Raw genomic sequence first — 6,059 nt, forward strand, 5'->3', positions numbered from 1 at the left:
CTAGTTTGATTGAAAAGAGAAGTTTTCGAGATTGAAAAATAATATAAGGGGGGTAAAATGGTATTGAAGAGAGAAAAAATAGGAAAATGTTAGACCATAGCTTAAAGCAAAGAAAGATAGAGAAAAGTGAAAGAGGGAGGTGTAATGGCATGTAGATGAACGAAAAATATGCTCTTTTTATTTGGCATCAGGATAAGTCTTGAATAAAAGAATATTTCAGAGTCTCTCCCTCGAAATGTAGGCATAAAAAAGGTTTTTTTTTTAAAAAAAATTACCTTTTCGGGCAGTTTGTGTTTGGCGTCGAGAGAACGTTCTTTAAATCCCTTTTTTTTTTTCATCTTCATTTTGTTTCTTTAAACCACACCCAAATCCATTTTTCTTCCCACTTCCCAAATCCATGCCCCCACCACCTTACCTACACATAGAGATGTCCGATGATTTTTTCGCTCCCTATTTCATTCTTGTTCTTCGTTAAATTCTCTATGGAATCAGTGTGAAGATTCCCATGAATAATTCCTAGTGATTGAGTTCTCTGTAGAATTTTTTTTCTAGTTTGATTTTTAATTAACATAAATCACTATTATGAAAAATATTTAATTAATAATTATCTATCAAATTATTCATATACATAATTTAAATTTATTAGAATTCAAACATATAATTTTTTTACACTAATTCAAACATATTCATTACTTTGATCATTAAACAATAAATCTTGAAAGTTAGATATAATATTTATATAATAAAATAGATAAATAATATTAAATTATTATAATAAATATAAGAAAAAAAAGCCTAACAGAGCAGGGACAGGGAACAGGACAGAGGTAGGGACGGGGAATGTTCCTGTTCTCGTCCTCATTTAGCTTTCGGGGAATTTTTCTCCACCCAATTTCCCACCTCTCCCATTTTTCACCTAAACGGGGAATCTCTACCTCATTTAGGGCGGATCCCCATGGGGCACGGTCTTCGTTGAAAAAAAATAGACATCTCTCTCCGCTATTGTCGTTCCTCTTTCCCTTCTCTTTATTCTTTCTTTTTTCTTCATTTTCCCTCCCCCACCCTGCTCTTTGCATCTCCGTTGGCGTCGCCTTCCACTGCATTAGGTATTATATGTTTTTTTACTAAATTATTAGGGATTTGAATTCTTTGATTACTAGTTTTAGGGATTTGGAGTGACTTCACTACATATTTAATTTTAGTTACTAAAATGATTTTAAAGATTTGATGGTTTTAGTTACTACTTTTAAAATTTTCAAGTTCTTGACTACTAATTTTAGATACTTCAAGTTCTTGGTTTCTAATTTTAGGGATTTCAAAATTTTAAGTTACTATTTTTAGGGATTTGAAGTTTTTTGGTGGTTAAGTCTACGGATATAATTGTTATTTTAGTATTGAAATTAATTTGAGGTCAGTATAAACTTGATTTGTAGAGTGTAGTTTCTAAGTTTAGGTTTTTGTTAAATGGTGAATAAGCCAGAATTAGTTTTAGTTAAGTTTAATATTTTTATTTAAATACTATTGAAATTAAAAATTAAATTTGTTCTTTGTAGGTATTTCAATTTTCAACTCACATAATCTGAGAGCAAGTGAACAAGCAAACTTTTTTTTTTTTATTTGTAGAGATGTTACGTAATTTTATTTTTGCCTTAATTAATGTCATGAATAAAGTTTGGATTTATTTTTAATTTACTTTCACTTTATATTGATTGATTTTTACATGAATAATATTATAATTATATTAAACATATTAGTTGGTTTTGCACACAACTTTCTAATATTAATAATATAAAAGAAATAAAAACAAAAAGAGCGTTGGCTTGGCATCGGGAGAGGGTGGATTTTTCGACGTTTTTTTTTTTTTTTTTTTTTTTTTTTTAAGAATTGAGCATTAGGAGATTCAGCCTCTCCCAATGCCATCCCAAAAATTTCATTTTGGTGTCGAGAGAATTCGATCTCCTGATGCTAGTCTATTTTGGAGTAGGTATAACCTTTTTCGATGAGACGTTTCAATCGAGGTTGAAATAGCACTGGAAAAAATTTTCCCAACACTTTTCAGGCCTACTTTTTCTTATAGTTTTTGTGGTTGGAAATGGTCAAATTTCTTGTAGTGAATTTTCATCTATATAGTAAATGTAAGAGCATTTTTTAATTTTTTTTATAGGTTAGGTAAGAATATTGATGCAATTGTTGAAAGTTTAGTGATATTTTTTAGAGATATTATCAAAGGCATTTTTTTTTTAGAGTATCAATGAAACTTTGAAAGTTTAAAATACTTTTGAACTGTGAGATAACGATTTCCATTAAAATTTATGGGTTGAGTAAGAGAATATGTATGAACATTATTTTAAAATTTAAAGATACTAATACCACTTTTGAAAACTTTGAAATATTTTTTTAAATAATTTAGCCTAAAATGAATGATTCCATTGCTTTAGACGATTCCTAAAGAACCACGACAATTTGTCTTTTGTGTATCCCAACGTTTCTCATGCATTTGTCCCTCTTCTCTTTTACCTTCTCTCTCTTCCCATTTCTTTATATTGAAAAAAAAAATCTTATAAATATTTATATTTTATAGCAAAAAGTTTCAAAAATATTTCGTACTTTTTAAATTTTTTACTATAAAATGTAAAGATTTTTAAATATTTTTTATATTTAAAAAGGTTAAAAAAATCCTTCTCTAAATACTATAAACTTAAAAGAAAGATAATGACAAATTGTTATGAGAAAGATGATATGAAGAAAAAAAATATTGATGAGAAAAAAAAACACAATAAATTATTGAAACGAGTTGTTGCTGAAAAAGAGTAACAATGTACTGATCTTTCACATGTGGACAAGAGAGGATAATCTTTCATGATCTTCATTGTTTCTTTCCAAGAAAACAATAATATAATATACAGTCCATTGAAAAATTGAAATGTGGTCCTATTAAGTAGTTTAATAATTCAAAATGAAGATTTCTTAAGCGTCGTTTGACAATCATTTCGTTTTTTTGTTTTCGATTTTTTAAAAATAAGTTTTCTTTCTCCCTATTTTTTACAATGATTTGCATCTTTCTTAAATATAATGGTTGAATTCTTAGACATATTTAAAAAATAAAAACCACTTTTTTTTAATTTTCAAATTTTGGCTTGATTTTTAAACCATTAATAAAAAATAGGTAATAAAAGAAAAAAATTGGAGGTAAAAATAATGTCTATATACTTAATTTTTAAAAAGAAAAAATTAAAAATCAAATCGTTACCATACAAATGTTAATTAAATTATTATTAACATGTTGTAAGATAAAAAAAAATAGTATAATTGAGTAACTATTAACGTGTCATCATTATAGATAGAAGATTTAAATCTTCAAACATTTTCATTCGTTGTATTGGAAAACAGTTAACGTGCGAAATAATATATATATATATATATAATACTTATCATCTACCCACCATTCATTTGATTCAAAATCATTTTTGTTTCTACGTGGCAGAAATATATATATATATATATAATACTTATCATCTACCCACCATTCATTTGATTCAAAATCATTTTTGTTTCTACGTGGCAGAATATGGTTGGTAAATTCTTTGTTTTTTTTTTTTTTCTCCTCTCTCATTTTTGCAATGTTTCTCACGTGTGGATAAGGTTTCACACTTTTATTTAAAGAGAAAAAAGGAAAAAAAAAAAACAAAAAAAACTTGCTCCTCATATAATATTTTAATTAACATTCATCTTTCACAATAAATAGGGGAGCTATCTAGAGGGAGGAATAGAAGCAAATAACTAAAGAGAAGAGCAAGAGAAGAAGAGAGCAAAAATGAGGGAAAGAAGCTAGCTTTGGTGGTGGTGTTGATGATGATGATATTTACGAGTTATTTAGCTCAATTCATCCCGAACGATGAATGTCGATTTGAGGAAAATGAAGACGATAACGATCTACTTCGCCTCTTCTCTGACGGTAGCAACGACACCCCGAGAAAAATGATGAAAGCGGCACCGCCGCGCCCCTCATGTTTTGGAAATTTCTGTGGTGGTGGACTACTCCCCTGTGCTGCACCTTGTGAATGCAACATTCCAATGGGTGCAACAAGGGGATATTGTGTTGACTTTTAATTCCTTCCATGTTACATTATTATGTAAGCTTAACTATTTGCTTTCATGTCATGAATCACTACAAATAATATAAATAAAGTGGAAGGGGTCAGTAAGAACTGATCTTTTGCTGGTTATCAAATATATAATTTTGTTTGATTTCCTTTCTCAAGCATTGTGTCGCGTGGGAATTCTTCCAAAGAGAAGTAATTGAATTTGAAATGACTTTCTAAATACTCATAAATAAATGTTTACGGGTAAAAGATATGTTTTAAACACTTAAAAAGACATTTTAAAATGACTCTAATATAAGTTTGTAGTTATAAAAATACACCGTTTCAAGTCCATTTGGGAATCATTTGGTTTCTTATTTTCGAAAATGAAGCTTCTAAATTCTATTTCACCTCTAAACTTCCTTAACATATTATTTACTTTCAACCAATCTTTTAAAAGCCTAGCCAAAAACTAAAAAAAAAAAAAAAAAAAAAAAATGATTAAAGATTTTTTTTTTTTTTTTTTAAAAATTTTGGCTCATGAACTCAAGTGTTTTCTTAAGAAAATTGAGAAAATCATAATAAGAAATCTGGGAGAAAAACAAACATAAATTTCTACTCATTTAAAAAAAATTAAAAAATCTTAAAAGGTAAAAGAAAAATTTAAGAAATTTTGCCTTATTTCTAAAAAAAAAAAAATTGCTATCAAACAAGGTCTTTAATTTTGGATAGAGGTGAGAAAAGACACCATATAGGGTTGGCAACAGGGTCGGGGCGGGGCGGGGGAGGTCCCCCGTCCCAGCCCCCTGCGGAAATTCCCCTCATCCCTGCCCCCGCCCCCGCCATTTGAAGGCGGGGACGGGGGCAGGTGTTCCTCGGGGAAACGGGTCCCCGCGGGCCCATTCCCCATTTCCCCGTGGGGATTCCCTACTAATCCCTGTGGGGAATCCCCTATTAGATCCCCGCGGGGATTTTCTATTTTTTTTCTTTTTAATTTTTTAAGTTTGGGCTCGACTTTTGGACTTAAATTTAGAATTATATATATCAATATTGGGCTTACAACACTATAAGTCTAAGTATATATTATAAACATACATATAAATAAGTTATTTTATATATTATAAATATATATTTATAATATTAAAAATATAACTATATAAAATCAGGATTGGGGTCAGGGCGGGGATACCATCCCCGTCCCCGGACGGGGCCCCGAAAAAATTCTCCAGTTTGACCCCATCCCCGGTCAAACCGGGGATTCCCCGCCCCGGGGACCCGACCCCGCGGGGAATTTTGCCAACTCTACAGCCATATGGGTCTTGGTGAGGTAACTGAATTGATAGCACATTTTTGGAGGAAACGAAATTATTGAAGGAAATGGACACAAAGACAATAACGCCAAATTATACAAAGTACATATAAAATTTATATTTTATATCAAAAATATTCTCCAACTTTTAAAAAGTTTTACAAATATCTATTAACTTTCGAAATGAGTTAAAAAAATATAAATGATGCATGCATGCATATACTATAACATTTATATCATATGATGCATAAGCATGCTATAAAAATAAAATCATGCAACTATATATTATAACATTTATAATATAAATGACGCATGAATTATGCATAACCTATGGTGTGATTTTTACTATATGGCATACATTATGATATATAATAATAAATAAGAATAATATATTAAATGCTTAATTAAAAGTAATAATTATTGGACCGGGATTGGACACCTAAACAATTAATTAAATTAATATATCACTTATATTAATTTAATTAATTAAAATAGCTAACTATTATAAATTAATATACAAACCGTGAAACAAGTGAACCGAGTCTTGAACCGCACGAATCGGACTGCCCAGCACCCGAACCGCTCGAACCAACCAAATCGGACACAAACCAACTGAGCTACGAACCGAACTGGACGTGAATAAAAAAAAATTCCATCTCGAAGCGTTG

General features: G+C 30.0%; 1 long non-coding RNA gene across 1 annotated transcript; it reads left to right on the plus strand.

The window, feature by feature from the left end:
- Window positions 1–935: 935 nt before the first annotated feature.
- On the plus strand, window positions 936–4,233 carry LOC120091836. Its single transcript, XR_005485847.1, has 2 exons — window positions 936–1,106; window positions 3,746–4,233. It is a non-coding gene; the product is annotated as an uncharacterized LOC120091836 (long non-coding RNA).
- Window positions 4,234–6,059: the final 1,826 nt, after the last annotated feature.

Source organism: Benincasa hispida, chromosome 11 (assembly GCF_009727055.1).
Source record: "Benincasa hispida cultivar B227 chromosome 11, ASM972705v1, whole genome shotgun sequence".
NCBI lineage: Eukaryota > Viridiplantae > Streptophyta > Magnoliopsida > Cucurbitales > Cucurbitaceae > Benincasa > Benincasa hispida.